Genomic DNA, 19,261 nt, shown 5'->3' on the forward strand with positions numbered 1-19,261 from the left:
TGTACAAATTATATAAAAAATCCACTACCTTTTGATAATAAAAATTTAATTATAAATACAAATTAAAATTTAATCCTTCGTAACCTCATAACTAATTGCCCCTATAATAAAAAATTGTTATTAGTTAAAATAATGATAAGTTTTATAACCTATATATTGAATATGAAAACTAATAAAAAACCTATAAATAATTAATATCACCAACATTCAAATAAGGTAAATAAAAAGAATAAAATAAACATTGAACTAGAAGTAACTTAGAAAATAAACAAAATATATATATATATATATATATTTTTCAAAAAAATTAAGATAGGAAACTTAAGTGATTGAGTTAAGTTAGAAGTTGAAGCAATATGTGTTTCATTTAATGTTCACACAAATAAAAAGCATATTAAAGAATAAACATTATAAAATCACCAATAAAAGAATTATCAATGAAAAGCGCATCACATAAATTTAAGTATTGTGACCAATGGATTGAACTTCGTTGGCTTCTTGTCAATAGGCTGTGCGCAAAAAGAAACGAATGGTTAGAAATGAACACAAATAAATGAAAAATCAATTTGTTTATTAGTCCTGTTTCTTTCTTGAGGTTGGAGTACGAATGAAAAAGAGCTATAATAGTCCTGTTTCATTTAATTACTCACACCACACAAACTTCCACTATTGTTTTAGCCCTACTGCATATGCCCAAGCAAATTTTCATAGAAATATGAACTTTGAATTAGTTTAGAAAAAGTAGCCAATATGTTACGAGAAAGGGAATGCCTATAAAATGATTAATTTTCAATAGACCATGAAGGAGAAAATACCTTAACCAAGGTTTCTGTTGGGAGACTTTGCATCTCTGATTGTGGCCATCATCACCAGCACCCCAATAATTAAATATGCTGCAAGTGGCTAACAATAGATAATGAGCAGCTGCTTCAATAGCAACACAAAACAAAACACAATAGATAATGACAAGAATCTACCTTTTTCTTTCTTAAGGTTGGACTAGGAATGAAAAAGAGCTATAACACGTTCTCACTGTGTGAAGTTTGACAGGCACTGTTAGATTTTGTTCCCTCCTCAGTTCAGCAGTTGTTTTAATTCCCTGTGATAGAGAATGGAACACCAGTATATGCATCAACTTTTGATCAGCTAACTTGGCAAAGTTTCATAAACGTAATTTTCAAGCAACAAAGTCTAAAAAATAACAAAATGGCAGAAAGTATTCAAACATAACAATTGTGGAGAGTTGCTGCACACAAATCATATCATATGCAAAAACTATTGAAGGCACTGTTTAACACTTCTCTTTCATTCTTAAGCGCAGTAATTATACTAGAAGCAAAGAGAAATCTAGCAGAAACATTAATTATGAGCAGTTTATTATGGTGCACAAGCAATGCAAGAAAAAAGATTTTCTCAAGGATACATGAAATTATATCACATGGTATATGTAAACCAACTTATTCTGCTTCTGTCAGTCAATTGTTGTTTATTACACTTAAATCAGCAATATTATTTCCACCCGTGCCCCTGTCTCCAACCATGAAGAAAGAGAAGGTTGGTTAAGAGAGAAGAAACAAGGGTTAAAGCACCAAAACCCCAGCATTCCTTCTCTTTTTTTCTTTCTTCTGCCAATAACATGAAAGTTCAAGTGTCTCTATATTACCTACTGTCCAGGGGTTATTAAAGTTCCAACTATTTCACAAATCCCTGGGAACAAGGTACTACATGGTTGATCATAACTAACAACAGCAATCAAGAAAAGCAAGTTTTTTGCATAAACAGAACCTCTATGAAATACCTTATTTTCAAACATAGCTGTAAACCTCTCATCTTTGAGAACTTCACTCATGAGACCTTTCTTTTTCTTTGATGTTTTCTTAGCATCTGATGTTTCTGAACATCAGCATCATCAGCTCCCTTATTCTCATTCAGCTCTTCCTCCTCCTCAAGAAGTCGGGCTCCCAGAGCCCGAATAACTTTTGCCAGCTTCCTCTTCATCTGCAAGATGAAAGATAAATGAAATTGAATTCTCAACACTTGATAGGAAGAATGATATGTGTTCCAATATTTAAGTATGAGTCATAAGGCAGTTGAAATTACATAAATATATACATATATGTATATACACATAATCTTTACTACGTCATAAACTTTGTTCAAGTTAAAGTGCAGCGTACAATGGAAAGAGTGCTTATAGTAAGTTTATCGATTTTGATCAATAACTAAATCATCTAGCATTTAGAGGTGTATCAAATACCATCTTGTTCTTCTCAAGGTAATCAATCCTACCAAAGTAATTATCAAAAAAAAATTAGCAGTAACAGCTAACCAAGCAACCAACAATTCCCCCCTCAAGTTCCCTGTAACAGTCAATTTCTTTTCCTTTTTTCTTGCCCTTTCCTCTCTACTGCTCTAGCTTTTCAAACCCTAAATAAAAGAAATAAAAAAATTGAGAAGTGGAAACATGTAGGTATATGGATGGGGTTTGATGGTGGGAAGCGAACAGTAGTTTTGAGAGTTTTTTTACCAGTGGGGTTTTCTTTCTTGGATTTTTGTGTCACATCCACCCCCAACGCCGCTTCTCCTGGGTGTGCTGATTGGTGAAAGAAACACATCTTCGCTTCCATCAACCGGAGTAATAAACCCTCCGCCAGTGGTACTAAACCCTAACCCCTCTGTTGGTTTTTCCTCTCTGTTTTTGAGGGGGTTTTTAGAAAACCCTTCTTTTGCCTTTATCCTTCACTTCGTAAAATCTGCAGATATGACATGGTATTGAAGACTGGATTAGGTAAATGTGCATTCTGAATTTGTTTTTATGTGATGACGTCTGCATGCACAAAGAACGAAATTTTGTTCCTGCTGTCCAAATGAAAACATGTGCCTCACCTAGGAGCTTGTACTTTCTTCTTGGATTTGGCCTTTGTGTTTCATGCTCATCGTCTGACAATTCACTCGCTGATGATGCATCAGAACCACCAATAGCCTTTTCATCCTCTTCTTCAACAGCTTCAAAATGCTCCTCCAGCAAAGATGGCTTTTTTGTTGTTGATGGCATTGGGTGCAAACTCAGGTATTCGTTTGAGAATTCATCAACCTCAAAGTCCTGCAAGCGGTGTCAAGAAACGATACATAATTTGGCTGCTGTTTGGACGTAAACAAATTCCAATACATATGTTGTTAGTACGAGTCCAAAAGTGATGCCATCATCATTAATGAATCTTTCTACATTAATCATCAAACAAAATCCACCCAATACATTTGTGTACTATTCAAAAGGTTGTCACGCTAATTTGAGAGATATTAATAATAAATAAAATTCAGAGTTAATAAGTGAATTTCATATTGAAACTCCAAAAAATGTACATGCCCCAAAGATGCAGATAAATAAGGAGTGTATATTGAAGGTTATGAATGTCAGTTTTCTGAGTACACACTTCTTTAAATTCTGAAACATACAACTCAACTAAACACGCATAAGAATTACTTGGACACCATAACCATCGCTGCCAGGCAGGTGATTTCTCTTGCTTCTTTGCAAGGCAATGTATCTTCAGAGGTTGTAGTCTAAAACTATCCAGGGGTTTAATAAAGAGCAAAATCATGCTTGTAAATCATGTCTTAAGAGTAATTTTTAATTTATTCACAAATAAATGACAGACCTTTAGAGCATAGCCAACCATCTTCGAGAAAGCAGTGATTGACTGTTACATCATTTCCTTCACGTTCTATCTGTCAAAAAGCTTTCATTGATGAGAAACAATTAATATGTAAGTTGAAAGATACAGAATAATACCCTCTTGAAGTTATACCTTAGCTTTCCCAATAGGAAGACAGAAACTGGAATCAAGAGCCTCAGCCGAGACAGGAAATGATTCTCCATATCTATACAAGAAAAGTTAATCCCCTAAGGAAAAAAATTACACAAGTTAAGATTGATACAAAATTATGTACAGATGCCAAGCTACATTCATAAGTAGGCCTGGTGAAAATCATCACTGTCATACAACTTACAGCAATTCATTTTCAAGGAACACGACAGGATCTGGATCCCTTATAGCAGCTTTCAGCAGGCCTCGTGCATCTTCTGAAGAATATGGAACCAATACCTTTAATCCTGGACATGAACCATACCATGCTGCAAAGCACTGCAAATGACACAAACTCGGTTTACAAGGCAAGAAATGTCCAAATGTTGCAATGACTATGTGTATGTCAATCAAATTCTTCTCCAAGCAGGGAATGACTGAAGATGGGTATTAAACAGCTAATTCTTTAGTCTAAGTAAATATTGATTTATTAGGTCATTGTATAACTCAAAACAGTGACCAACTTTCCCTATCAATACGAAGGGCCTTCTAACAGTAACACATGTTCCGCTATTGGAGATAAAAATTAGTTGCTTTGGAATACTGTTGTGGTTAAACTTGATCATACAATGGTCCATTAATAGAACTTTTTGGATGGCATACATCATAGGCCAGAGCCTGATGGTAAGAAGCACGGCAAATAATTGTTTTTTTTCCCAATTTGAGAGTTTCTTCGTAAATACAAGTGTGATTACTCATGTATCCTACCTTCTAGTGCTCCCCAAATATGAAGGATTCTTTCTTGTATTCTTTTGGAACATGCTACTTCAAGTCAGCTTCATTGAACAGGAAGCATCCCCCTCACCTTCTTGAACATTTCTTAATTATCAGGTTAGATGCATGACATAAAGCATTTTAGTCCATCAAAGGGATCTTTTTCCAATGGTTTTCCATTTAGTCCTATGTTAGTTGCTAGATATGAAATAGTCAGTGATGTCCTATATTCTCTCTCCCTTAACCAGCAGCAGAAAGTCACTTCATCTAGAGTTACCTCTGGTTTAGGATGTGGAGCACTGTACAGTGTATAGACCAAAGTGGCATGGCAGTGCTCTAGGTCAATAACAAGATAAAGATGTAACTACAACACTACTCACATGCTTAAACATTACAAAGACATCTCAACTAGGACTTCCAGCCAATTGGTTTGAATTCATACCTGCGAATGTTGAGCACCTACGCCAGCAGCAGCACTATTTGGGCCTCTGAAAACAATAGGCACTGATATCTAACCGACAGACATGTAATTTGATTTTGCAGCCGAATTAATAATGTGATCAATGGCCTTCAATCACCGTGTAAGTTGCCTCCCAGACATTGTAACCATTTTTGTTTCTATTTTTCTGTATTAAAGAATGCATATAAAACTCTTCATGTTCAGAGCATTGGAAAAGCTCAAATTGCACCCATAAAATCCTCCATAACCTCCTTTATCCTCAATCCCCACCCCCTAAGACAAAAACAAAAAAGAAAAAGCTGAGTTACGAGAACTTCTGACTTCATAAATATGAAAATGAGAAAGCGAAGTACGACATTCATTCACACATATGGCGAGGTTGACACTGAATTGTTCAGTCTTATTCTCATTATAAAATGACTAACCAAAGGTGATTTGTGGCATCTATATTCAGAAGAATGCAGCAACCAGTGAAATTTTTTTCTCAAATTTTCCAGCAAGGACATATCCAAATTAATGTTTGCCAACAATTAACACAGTAAAGTTCTTTCCATGGCTGAGCTTGTGTATCTTGAGATAACATCGCCATTGACCATTTTAAAACAAAACACAAACCCAGAGCTGCTGTATTATGAAAGAATAGCCATGAAATAGGAAGTGCAACAGCAGTACAGAATCTTAAATGTATCAAGGTCCAGAATCTTAAATGTATCAAAGGGTTGCCACTTGCAGCAAAAAATTGCAGCCGCGGAGATGAAATTTTAAAAAAGGAAGGTATTAGTGGAAGTAAATAATTCCAAGTTTCAAATTCCAAGTAATAGCGGATTTTACATCTTAGATTTTTCCATTTCCTTCTCAGCTTACAATCCAGTAGAGTTAATTTTTGCAGTAGGATCACCTATGGCCTCTAGATGTTGGCATTTTCCATGTCATGCTTTTTATTTCAATCATTTTGTAACTTAATTGTCGAACACTTACAGAAACTTCCATTTTGTCTTACCACTGCTGCCATGATCACATGGACCACAGGAGAAGCTACAGTCTCAACACTCACAGCAGTCAGAGATAGTGCAACATGGGCTTGGCCTACAGCAACTGCATGATACCTCTGACTTTCTTTGGCTCAGTGCTTGAATCAGATGAAGAATCATATCGGGTCTTGACCCAACACACATGCTTTGCCACAGAGATCGAATCTGAACCACGTATATTACATGTTTCTTTCTTACCAGCCTTGCAAATGATCACATGAAAGTTCAAATCACAAGTCGTAGCCATATTTTCAACATAAATGGATTTAACAATAAGAACACTAGAATTCTCATGCATTCAAAATTGAATGTTGTACCATAAAATCACCATAAGCAAACTAGGCGTACCTAATACTAATATTCTGCAAAGAGAAAGTATAATTATACTTTCTTGCCCTTTCCATTTCTAACTAATCTCATATTTTATGCAAAACATGAGTCATTTAATTATTCACACCACAAACTTTGGAGCTGTGAAGTCTCATGGGATGGTAAATGGTCGCATAGCCAACACATCATTTTCAGCATATGGACGCATATGACATACATCAGGCATAGAATATGACAAGTAGAAGAGTAGTTAATGCTCGTTACATGAGTAAACCTGATCCTTACGCTATTGTTTTAGCACTACTGCATTTGCCCACACAAATTTTCATTGAAATATGAACTTTGAATTAGTAGCCAATATGTTACGAGAAAAGTAATGCCTATAAAATGATAAATTTTCAATAGACCATGAAAAAGAAGGAGAAAATACCTGAACCAAGGTTTCTGTTGGGAGACTTTGGATGCCTGATGTGATTGTAGTCATCATCACCAGCACCCCAATTCTTAGCAACTGGCTAACAATAGATAATGAGCAGCTGCTTCAATAGCAACACAAGCAAAACAAAAAAACCCACAAGTGACACATGAAAATATTCCCTGCTCATGTTCACAAGCTCTCTTTGTTTCAGAATCTACCAACTATGCATAGGATCCATAGAAGGAACCAACTGCAGATCAGTGAAACTTCATCACAAGCAATACAGAATGAAGTTTTAACTCAAGATCAGGACTGAACATTCGATTTCTATCCTCATGCATTTATACTTCATTTTCATCTCATTGATTCATTAATATGAAATAAATAAAATAACTTACATATTGTAAGCATGTAAATGTATATGAAATTAATATCTTTACTAATTATAATAAAAATATTAGTTAGCATATTCTAAACTAAAACCATAGACTATAATTAAACAAATTTTTAAATAAAACGAAACTGAAAAGAGAAGATATGAACAATAAAAGAAAAGAAGTGTAAAGTAGTATTTGATACCTAAAGGCTTCTCTTGATCCCATTGGTGAAATAATTATTAAGAACAAAAATAAAGAGGCAAAAGACGACACACAACATTAATTTTAAGGCATGCTAGCTCTGAACTTCACACAAAAATCCACTCACCACAATAACAATAACACAAGAGTTAAATCTCACTGCTATAACTTCCAACTGTAACGTGTAAAAAACTATAACCTACCTTACACTCCCACTCCCACTTCCACTCCCATCCTCCAGGAAAATGGGGTAACTTAACATCATTAAAGTATGCAATAAATTCTTTCTTAATCACTCGAAATAAGCATGCATAAGAGTTTTAAAATATATCTTATCAGATTCCCCCACACCGGAACCATGACTGTCCTCAAGCATGTCTCAATCCAATTACACGAATTATCCAAGTAGCAATCCTCAAATTTTCTTTCATGTCATTCAAGTATATCCCCTACACTAATATGACTTAATAGTATAAGAAGAGCCAGCAATATTGACACAAGCACTTGCAGCACAACATTCAGCACACAAGTATCCCATTGACTTCATCAAAATAAAATGAAACAAGTCTCAGCACTCTCACAAGGGTATCACTCTAATCACTCATAAAGTGTTTAAGAATTTGGGTTCCACTCAAATCAATACATAGAATGTCATTACCATAGGCTTGCTTGTGAATCAAATCTCCTCCACCAACAAAATGAAAATTAATACATGAATCAAAGGGTCTTTCCATGGGTTGTAATGGGGTTTAGGACAAGGTGTGGCAAAAGATAGGCTGAATTGTGGCTTATGAACTCAAAAGAGTGATGTCGACCTAGTTGCTTATCCTTCCAACCCTCACTGCCGTTTAACTCGATTCAAACGATTTGAACCATCAAACACCTCCAATTTTTCCTTTTGCTATTTCTGTTTCTCTCTTTTTTTTCTGAATCTTTTCTTCTTTCCTTTCTTGTTTTCTTCTTTTTCTTCTCTTTATTCTTTCTGTTTCATCATTTGCTTTTCATTTCCTCGTCCAATTTCTTTTTTTCTTTTGTTTCTCTTTTTTTTCTCAATCTTTTTTTTCCTTTCTTTTTTTCTTCTTTTTCTTCTTCTTTTTTTCTCAATCTTTTGTTTCTCCTTTTTCATTTCCTCGTCCCATTTCTTTTTTTCTTTTCTTTGGGACTGGCAATGCATCGCCTGTATGCAACCTCATTTCATTCACTCATTTTCATGTCAATTAACAAACAACCAAGCCAACACCACCCCCTTGAATGGGTTCAAAATCATTTCAGGAGATAATCAAGAAGGGGATGATTAAGCTTATAAGGCGGTATAACCAACAAAGGAAAAGCCAAGGCTCAAATGAGTTTTGCTATGGGTGAATTCAAAGTAGGCTCTTTTGTGGTCAATGGGGTATTCCTAAGTGCCCTTATCACTTTCATGCACCAATCTTACGAGAATGTGAACTCAAAATGTATTACACAAGCAAGTTCTAGAATGGACACACTAAGTTTGATGCCCTCAATCAAAAGAAATGTAGGAGCACTATTTAGATGAAAGTGCTTTGGCCCAAAAGCTCACACAAAGGCTTTTGTGCTGATTCTTGAACATTGCTTATTTGATGCGGTCAATGGAACATACTTCACACAATTTTTTTTTTAATATGCCACTAGTGCTAGTTTCACCTACTTATCTCGACTTATACCAAAAATTCCTATTAATCTAAGGGATAAGACAAGACAACAATCAGAAAATTCAAGTGCTACTACAGGATAATTCGCATATTTTTCTCAAGACACTAACTTCCTTCACAAGTTTCAGTGTTCATTAAAAATTGTCAACCCCCAAATAATAATTTTCAGTGTCCACACATCCACATTCCAACAAATTAATTCCCTGACTAATCTAAGACTATTGTCACAATGAATTCAATCTCTTGTTAAAGGTTGTCACGCTAATTTGAGAGATATCCCAATGATGTAGCCTAAATTTCAGAGGATAAAGGCGGTTAATACTCAAGCCCGTGACCAGCCGATATATCTGTATCTCATTGCTCCCAAAAGTGATTCTTTGCACTAAAGATATGTATAATGATTATCATTTCTTGTGCATTTTCAAGTGTCTCTATATTACTTACTGTCCAGAGGTTATTAAAGTTCCAACTATTTCACAAATCCCTGGGAACAAGGTACTACTTGGTTGATCATAACTATCAGCAGCAATCAAGAAGAACAAGTTTTTTGCATAAACAGAACCTCTATGAAATACCTTATTTTCAAACATAGCTGTAAACCTCTCATTGTTGAGAACTTCACTCGTGAGACCTTTCTTTTTCTTTGATGTTTTCTTAGCATCTGATGTTTCTGAGCATCAGCATCATCAGCTCCCTTATTCTCAGCTCTTCCTCCTCCTCAAGAAGTCGGGCTCCCCAGAGCCCGATTAACTTTCGCCAGCTTCCTCTTCATCTGCAAGATGAAAGATAAATGAAATTGAATTCTCAACACTTGATAGGAAGAATGATATGAGTTCCGATATTTAAGTATGAGTCATAAGGCAGTTGAAATTACATAAATATATACATAAGTGTATATACACATAATCTTTACTACGTTATAAACTTTGTTCAAGTTAAAGTGCAGCGTACAACGGAGAGAGTGCTTATAATAAGTTTATCGATTTTGATCAATAACTAAATCATCTAGCATTTAGAGGTGTATCAAATACCATCTTGTTCTTCTCAAGGTAATCAATCCTACCAAAGTAATTATCAAAAAAAAAATTAGCAGTAACAGTAAACCAAGCAACCAACAATTCCCCCCTCAAGTTCCCTGTAACAGTCAATTTCTTTTCCTTTTTTCTTGCCCTTTCCTCTCTACTGCTCTAGCTTTTCAAACCCTAAATAAAAGAAATAAAAAAATTGAGAAGTGGAAACATGTAGGTATATGGATGGGGTTTGATGGTGGGAAGCGAACAGTAGTTTTGAGAGTTTTTTTACCAGTGGGGTTTTCTTTCTTGGATTTTTGTGTCACATCCACCCCCAACGCCGCTTCTCCTGGGTGTGCTGATTGGTGAAAGAAACACATCTTCGCTTCCATCAACCGGAGTAATAAACCCTCCGCCAGTGGTACTAAACCCTAACCCCTCTGTTGGTTTTTCCTCTCTGTTTTTGAGGGGGTTTTTAGAAAACCCTTCTTTTGCCTTTATCCTTCACTTCGTAAAATCTGCAGATATGACATGGTATTGAAGACTGGATTAGGTAAATGTGCATTCTGAATTTGTTTTTATGTGATGACTTCTGCATGCACAAAGAACGAAATTTTGTTCCTGCTGTCCAAATGAAAACATGTGCCTCCCTAGGAGCTTGTACTTTCTTCTTGGATTTGGCCTTTGTGTTTTCATGCTCATCTTCTGACAATTCACTCGCTGATGATGCATCAGAACCACCAATAGCCTTTTCATCCTCTTCTTCAACAGCTTCAAAATGCTCCTCCAGCAAAGATGGCTTTTTTGTTGTTGATGGCATTGAGTGCAAAGCCAGGTATTCGTTTGAGAATTCATCAACCTCAAAGTCCTGCAAGCGGTGTCAAGAAACGATACATAATTTGGCTGCCGTTTGGACGTAAACAAATTCCAAATACATATGTTGTCATTACGAGTCCAAAAGTGATGCCATCATCATTAATGAATCTTTCTACATTAATCATCAAACAAAATCCACCCAATACATTTGTGTACTATTCAAAAGGTTGTCACGCTAATTTGAGAGATATTAAAAATAAATAAAATTCAGAGTTAATAAGTGAATTTCATATTGAAACTCCAAAAAATGTACATGCCCCAAAGATGCAGATAAATAAGGAGTGTATATTGAAGGTTATGAATCTCAGTTTTCTGAGTGCACACTTCTTTAAATTCTGAAAAATACAACTCAACTAAACACTCATAAGAATTACTTGGACACCATAACCATCACTGCCAGGCAGGTGATTTGTCTTGCTTCTTTGCAAGGCAATTTATCTTCAGAGGTCGTAGTCTAAAACTATCCAGGGGTTTAATAAAGAGCAAAATCATGCTTGTAAATCATGTCTTAAGAGTAATTTTTAATTTATTCACAAATAAATGACAGACCTTTAGAGCATAGCCAACCATCTTCGAGAAAGCAGTGATTGACTGTTACATATTTCCTTCACGTTCTATCTGTCAAAAAGCTTTGATTGATGAGAAACAATTAATATGTAAGTTGAAAGATACAGAATAATACCCTCTTGAAGTTATACCTTAGCTTTCCCAATAGGAAGACAGAAACTGGAATCAAGGGCCTCAGCCGAGACAGGAAATGAATCTCCATATCTATACAAGAAAAGTTAATCCCCCAAGGAAAAAATTTTACACAAGTTAAGATTGATACAAAATTATGTACAGATGCCAAGCTACATTCATAAGTAGGCCTGGTGAAAATCATCACTATCATACAACTTACAACAATTCATTTTCAAGGAACACGACAGGATCTGGATCCCTTATAGCAGCTTTCAGCATGCCTCGTGCATCTTCTGAAGAATATAGAACCAATACCTTTAATCCTGGACATGAACCATACCATGCTGCAAAGCACTGCAAATGACACAAACTCGGTTTACAAGGCAAGAAATGTCCAAATGTTGCAATGACTATGTGTATGTCAATCAAATTCTTCTCCAAGCAGGGAATGACTGACTAGGTAAATATTGATTTATTAGGTCATTGTATAACTCAAAACAGTGACCAACTTTCCCTATCAATACGAAGGGCCTTCTAACAGTAACACATGTTCCACTATTGGAGATAAAAATTAGTTGCTTTGGAATACTGTTGTGGTTAAACTTGATCATACAATGGTCCATTAATAGAACTTTTTGGCTGGCATACATCATAGGCCAGAGCCTGATGGTAAGAAGCACGACAAATAATTTTTTTTTTTCCCAATTTGAGAGTTTCTTCGTAAATACAAGTGCGATTACTCATGTATCCTACCTTCTAGTGCTCCCCAAATATGAAGGATTCTTTCTTGTATTCTTTTGGAACATGCTACTTCAAGTCAGCTTCATTGAACAGGAAGCATCCCCCTCACCTTCTTGTACATTTCTTAATTATCAGGTTAGATGCATGACATAAAGCATTTTAGTCCATCAAAGGGATCTTTTTCCAATGGTTTTCCATTTAGTCCTATGTTAGTTGCTAGATATGAAATAGTCAGTGATGTCCTATATTTTCTCTCCCTTAACCAGCAGCAGAAATAGTCACTTTATCTAGAGTTACCTCTGGTTTAGGATGTGGAGCACTGGACAGTGTATAGACCAAAGTGGCATGGCAGTGCTCTAGGTCAATAACAAGATAAAGATGTAACTACAACACTATTCACATGCTTAAACATTACAAAGACATCTCTAGGACTTCCAGCCAATTGGTTTGAATTCATACCTGCGAATGTTGAGCACCTACGCCAGCAGCAGCACCATTTGGGCCTCTGAAAACAATAGGCACTGATATCTGACCGGCAGACATGTAATTTGATTTTGCAGCCGAATTAATAATGTGATCAATGGCCTTCAATCACCGTGTAAGTTGCCTCCCAAACATTGTAACCATTTTTGTTTCTATTTTTCTGTATTAAAGAATGCATATAAAACTCTTCATGTTCAGAGCATTGGAAAAGCTCAAATTGCACCCATAAAATCCTCCATAACCTCCTTTATCCTCAATCCCCACCCCCTAAGACAAAAACAAAAAAGAAAAAGCTGAGTTACGAGAACTTCTGACTTCATAAATATGAAAATGAGAAAGCGAAGTACGACATTCATTCACACTTATGGCGAGGTTGACACTGAATTGTTCAGTCTTATTCTCATTGATAAAATGACTAACCAAAGGTGATTTGTGGCATCTATATTCAGAAGAATGCAGCAACCAGTGAAATTTTTTTCTCAAATTTTCCAGCAAGGACATATCCAAATTAATGTTTGCCAACAATTAACACAGTAAAGTTCTTTCCATGGCTGCGCTTGTGTATCTTGAGATAACATCGCCATTGACCATTTTAAAACAAAACACAAACCCAGAGCTGCTGTATTATGAAAGAATAGCCATGAAATAGGAAGTGCAACAGCAGTACAGAATCTTAAATGTATCAAGGTCCAGGATAACAGCAGGAAAAAAAGGGTTGCCACTTGCAGCAAAAAATTGCAGCCGCGGAGATGAAATTTTAAAAAAGGAAGGTATTAGTGGAAGTAAATATTTCCAAGTTTCAAAACATCACTTGAAGCAAAGAAATGCTCACCTGCATTGAGAAGTTAAAGGTCATAAACTCTATTACAGGCTTTAGACCAAAATATGCTGCTCCAACTCCAATACTGGTAAATCCAGCCTGGAACAGTGTTATATGGTTGAGCATTAAATGGTTATCACTCAATCCAAATAAACAATTCATGATTACACGACCAAATCCTACCTCGGTGATAGGTGTATCACGAACCCGCTCAGGGCCATATTTCTTCAAAAGCCCTCTGGAGATCTAATGAACATGTGTAAATCAATAACTAGTATGTAAGATCAATATTTTCCCTTAAACCTGAGGTGATAATTGAATTGACACTCACCTTATACGCAACTCGGTACTCACCAACCTGAATAACAACAGAAAACATGTCAAAAAGTTTATTAGAACAAAAAGTACAAATCAACAACATAGAAAGAACTTTTTTCTCTCATTCAAACCAATAAAAACTTCACCTATTCACCCATTAGAAAGACTTTGGGATCAGCAGACATTTCTTCGTCAAGTGCTGAATTTAAAGCATCACGGACTGTCATCTGCAACAAAGGACGATAGAAACATCATTCACCATGACTAACGTATTATACGTCTCTGTGATTAGAGACAAATCACATAGAAACTTGAATAACCTTAAATGAACATTCACCTCCAATAAATACTTGCACTATCAGTAGCACAAAAACTGGCTATCCAACTTTTTATACATAATGATCAAGTTTTTTAATACTCTCACAGAGAGGAGTAAAAGAAGTAAACAAATAAATCTCGTGCTCTATAGTAATTTTACAAACCACCAGATAAATACCATCTTGTTCTTCTCAAGGTAATCAATCCTACCAAAGTAATTATCAGAAAAAAATTAGCAGTAACAGTAAACCAAGCAACCAACAATTCCCCCCTCAAGTTCCCTGTAACAGTCAATTTCTTTTCCTTTTTTCTTGACTTTTCCTCTCTAGTGCTCAGGCTTTTGAAACCCTAAATAAAAGAGATAAAAAATTCGAGAAGTGGAAACATGTGGGTATGGATGGGGTTTGATGGTGGGAAGCGATCAGTAGTTTTGAGGGTTTTTACCAGTGGGCTTTCTTTGTTGGATTTTTGTGTCGCATCCACCTCCAATGCCGCTTTTCCTGGGTGTGCTGATTGGTGAAAGAAACACATCTTCGCTTCCATCAACTGGAGTAATAAACCCTCCGCCAGTGGTACTAAACCCTAACCCTTCTGTTGGTTTTTCCTCTCTGTTTTGGAGGGGTTTTTAGAAAACCCTTCTTTTGCGCCTGCTTTTCTTGTACTGAGAAGTAATCAGAGGGGGGAAAGGAGAAATGTAGGTGAAAGGGTTCGATGGTGGGAAGGGTTTTTACAAATGAGACCTTCAAGAATCTGGGTCCTCCACTTCCTCTGGTTCTTGTGCAGAGAAATCCAAGAAAACAAGAAGCAGAACATTATTTCATTGATGACTTTCCATTGTGACCACTATGATTGGCATAATGGTTGATTCCTTCGTTTTCCATTTGGATAAAGAACCCTTTTTGTGTCTAAGCAATGGCAAGAAATCAAGAAAAAGAGACGAAGGGAAAGAAATGTAGCAGAAGCAAATTGGTAAGGGAGGAGGAATTCCCTTTCCTTGGGGAGCCCATACTCTTTCCTTTACTTCCAAGAAAGCAAGAGAAAAAAGGAAAACAAATGCTGCAATTTTGACGAGGTGGCATTCTTGAAGCCTGCACAAACATGACCTTCATACATACATATATATATATATATATATATATATTGTGTTGTTTGTATCAATTATATATTTCATATTTAAGTATTTTTTTAGTGTTTAAGTTTTATTTTTTCAATTTAGCCTTGCATTAGGCTAAGCAAAACAGAAGCAAGAATGAAGTAACAAATGCAGAAAGTTAAATAAGAGAACTCATAGGTAGCTTGTATCTCTTCTTATGCAAAATAAAACTTTTTATATAACTAAGGAATTACAAGTACAAGTGCCTCTGCTTCAACACATGAAGACTTCCGAGGGCTCTCTGAAAAAAGGGGAGAAGGGGCTATATTAATAACCAGATGGTCCAGACTTGAAACCATTTTTTCACGTCTGCATGGCCTTCATCTGCCAAGTGTCACTTCATTGTTAACACGTGTCATTTGGTCAATTCTGTTGACTTGCTCTGATGTCACCTTATTTCTTCATTAGTTTGGAGAAGCTGCTTTCTTCTGATTCCGATTTCGATTGCTTGAGGTCTTTTTTGAGATTCTCCAGCGAGACAAGAAAATTTATTTTCTCCAGTTTTGCTTGAAGTCTCCATAGGAGAAGCAATTCCCAAAAGTTTTTTTTTTAGATCATTTTGCATTTGTTTGAGGTATTCCTCAATTATTTATTTTTTTGTGATTACCCCTTTCTTATTCAGAACTCTTTGGGAGATATTTTCAAAAGGATTGGGTGCTTGATTCTCTTCTTTTTCTGCAAGAACTTTATATTCTTGCAATTTTTCTTCCATCTCATTGATAATTTCTTGACCATAGTATTTCTTGGTCTCGGTATCAATTTGCATCAACTTGTTCCAAAATTTTGAACAATACCTCCTGTTCAAAACCTCCTTTTTATGCATGGGATTTTTTGTAGGGTAATTCCTACTTCTGGTAGCCACTTCCAGATCCATGGGATAGAGAATTCCATAAAGAAATAAAGAGAAGTCATTCCTTCAATCCATTTTCTCGATTTTTCTGCTTGGATTGTTTTTGGCGAATAATTTAGCCATTCCGTATAGTATTCCTGGAAGATTTCAGGAAGAATAGAAATTAATGGACCAAAACTTATCCACCATTGGAATACCCAATTCGGTATTTCTTGTTGGAAAACCAATGGGCAAATTTTTAAAAATCATGTATGTTTTCTTTTATAATTTTCATAAAGAAAAGCTTTATTAAATGCTTCAACATAGTCCCAGTAATTAAACTTTATTGTACTTTTTGATTCTGGGTGAAAGTATTCTTTTTCCCCTAAATGGGTTAATTCCCCACTCTACAGCAGTGATAAACTTTTTAATTATTGCTTTTTAATAATTAAATTCCTTCCCATTGCTGGAAAATGTATGATTAATTTCAACACTCTGAGTTGTCTTAAGAATACATTCATAATGTGCCATAGGTTTATATGACCCTGCTGAAAAAGATGCAACATTAAGGTACCTTTTCATTAGATACCATGGATCATTTTCCCACCTCAAATCATCATTTTCAAGAAGAATAATTACCTCGTGGTGTTCACTAAATTTGTAATTAATTAATTCATCTTCATCTTCTTGCACCATTTTTGCATAAGATGCTGATGATTCATTAGTTGTTAATTTTTTATGTTCCTTTTTTTAAATTCAAGAAACTGTTTGAAGAGATCATTTTCTTTTTCAGGGATGTTATTAAATTTTCTAATTCCGGAAATATTTTCCCTTACTAAGGTCCTATTTCCATGTCTGACAATATCACCTGCTCGAAATCTACCTCCTCTTTGATTAGAGGAGGAATTTCTTCCTCTTCCCCTTTGGGGGAGCATTCCTGAAAAATAAAGATAATTCATTAGCCAGCATAAAGGCTAGCAATTTGCTAATGGTATAGCAAATTTGCTATCCAAAATTGTTTAATACGATTTTCTGCAGTGACATTTGCATCTGAAAATTGTATGAGAATGTCAGAAATTATTTTCTTGATTTTATCAATTCGCTTTTTGATTATTTTTTGAGTTCTTTTTAATCTTGTCTTATATTCAATTGGTTCATCCCAAAATTTCCATTGGTAAATAGGCCAATGGACCCCATTCATAAAGAATCTTTCTCCTATGACTAATTCTTCCATCCAACCATTTGGAATTTCGAGGAAATATTCATCCCTCTAAACATTTCATTTCCAAATTCATCTGGATTCATCTCCATCAATATATTCTCTCGATAGAAAATCAGGGAGACTATTTGTCTCTCCTTTAATATGTTCAATAGAAAAATTAAATGGGGCAAGATGTGCTTGCCATCTAGCAAACATTTCTTTAGAAACATCATGTTTAAAATCTTTATAAAACATAAATTTAGCAGCAGAACAATCTGTCCTAATGGTGAATTCTTGATTAAGTAAATCATCTTGAAATTTTAATACACATTTACAATAGCAAGAATTTCTTTAGCAACCGTAGTATAATTTTTTTGGGCTGCTTTTTATTTCCCCGAATGGAATCTAACTAGTACTCTTGCATATTTTCATCAATTTGTTTTAGTATTCCTCCAAATTCAATATTAGAGGCATCTGTTTCAATAATATTTTTCCAATTTGGATTAGCAAGAGTTAGATATGGTAATGATTTTACCTTCTGTTTAATTAATCTAACTGCTTTTGTATGTTCATCAGTCCATTATGATGGATTCTTCTTAAGCCTATCATATAATATTGTTGTATCTTGGGCAAGGTTCTTATAGTATGGGGCTATATAATTTAGATTGCCTAAAAATCTTTGTAATTGAGTTTTATCAATGATTTTATCAGGGATTTTATCTGCAAATTCAATACTTCTATTAATGGGTATAATTTCTCCCTTTTCAATATGATGTCCAAGAAGTCTAACTTTTGTCTGAAAAATACTCATTTTTTATTTTGATAATACCAAACCATTTTGGATAACTAAGTTTTTAAACATTTCTAAATGCTTAAAATGGTCCTTGATACTATTTGAGAAGACTAAGATATCATCAATATAGACGATGATAAAATTAGAGAATTGATTAAAAATATCATTCATAATATTTTGAAATTTTGAAGGTGCATTTTTTAATCCAAATGGCATAACATTCCATTCATAATATCCAAATGGGACTGTAAATGTTGTTTTGTATCTATCTGAATCATTTATTTGAATTTGCCAATATCCTGATTTTAAGTCAAATTTTGAGAAAATTATTGCCCTGTGTAATCTATCTAACAGATCCTATCGGATATCTTATCCATTTTAAGACTTTATTAAGAGGCTTATAATTTATCACAAGCCTGGGTTTTCCTCTTTCCTTTTCTGCATATTTGTTAACATAAAATGCAGTACATGACCATGGTGATTTTGAGGACCTAATTAGTTTTTTCTTAATTAGGGAATTAATTTCATTCTTACATAATTCTAAGTTTTATTGTTTCATTATCAAAGGTTCCTATTATACCCTTTTCATTAATATTCTTTATCGGAAAAATCTTTTTAAGGAAAGGTGTTTCAAGAATAATTTCATTTGTTAAATCTTTTATTAGCAGGAAACTTGTTGGAATATATTTTTTATTATTACATATGTAAGCTTTTGGAATTTTAAAGCTTATATTGAGTTTTTGGCCATTGGCAGATGATAAAGAGTGGGTCGTTTCTTCAAAATACTTAGTTGGTATAAGACCTTCTTTAATAAAGTTAATATATGCTCCACTTTCAATAAGAGCAGTAAATATTTTTATGAAATTGTTATTTATTAAAAAATCAATTTTAACATTCCATTTTTTACTAGTGACTATTTCCAAAGTGGATAAAAAATCTTCCTTTTTTCTTCTCTTATTTCATTATCT

At 34.8% G+C, this 19,261-nt stretch overlaps 1 long non-coding RNA gene and 1 pseudogene across 5 annotated transcripts; both read right to left on the bottom strand.

The window, feature by feature from the left end:
* Positions 1 to 307: 307 nt before the first annotated feature.
* On the bottom strand, positions 308 to 10,944 carry LOC148789152 (uncharacterized). 4 transcript variants are annotated; one of them, XR_016064019.1, is made up of 13 exons: positions 10,373 to 10,944; positions 6,832 to 9,842; positions 6,041 to 6,273; positions 5,023 to 5,313; positions 4,012 to 4,145; positions 3,810 to 3,882; positions 3,660 to 3,729; positions 2,887 to 3,103; positions 2,528 to 2,753; positions 1,799 to 1,998; positions 978 to 1,099; positions 816 to 893; positions 308 to 509 (listed from the first exon to the last, which is right to left on the bottom strand). It is a non-coding gene; the product is annotated as an uncharacterized LOC148789152 (long non-coding RNA). The 4 variants fall into 4 exon arrangements; XR_016064020.1 differs by having other exon boundaries at positions 3,660 to 3,725; positions 3,810 to 3,904; XR_016064018.1 differs by having other exon boundaries at positions 3,810 to 3,904.
* Positions 3,804 to 15,394, bottom strand: LOC110011476 (pyruvate dehydrogenase E1 component subunit beta-1, mitochondrial-like; annotated as a pseudogene). Its single transcript, XR_016064089.1, has 14 exons — positions 14,762 to 15,394; positions 14,146 to 14,226; positions 14,013 to 14,039; positions 13,694 to 13,927; positions 12,838 to 12,963; positions 11,858 to 11,991; positions 11,655 to 11,727; positions 11,506 to 11,574; positions 6,832 to 6,916; positions 6,041 to 6,156; positions 5,232 to 5,313; positions 4,858 to 4,916; positions 4,012 to 4,145; positions 3,804 to 3,882 (listed from the first exon to the last, which is right to left on the bottom strand). The product of XR_016064089.1 is annotated as a pyruvate dehydrogenase E1 component subunit beta-1, mitochondrial-like (transcript).
* Positions 15,395 to 19,261: the final 3,867 nt, after the last annotated feature.

The sequence above is a fragment of the Sesamum indicum genome, linkage group LG2, assembly GCF_026168435.1.
Source record: "Sesamum indicum cultivar Baizhima isolate 11 linkage group LG2, ASM2616843v1, whole genome shotgun sequence".
In the NCBI taxonomy this organism is placed as follows: Eukaryota; Viridiplantae; Streptophyta; class Magnoliopsida; order Lamiales; family Pedaliaceae; genus Sesamum; species Sesamum indicum.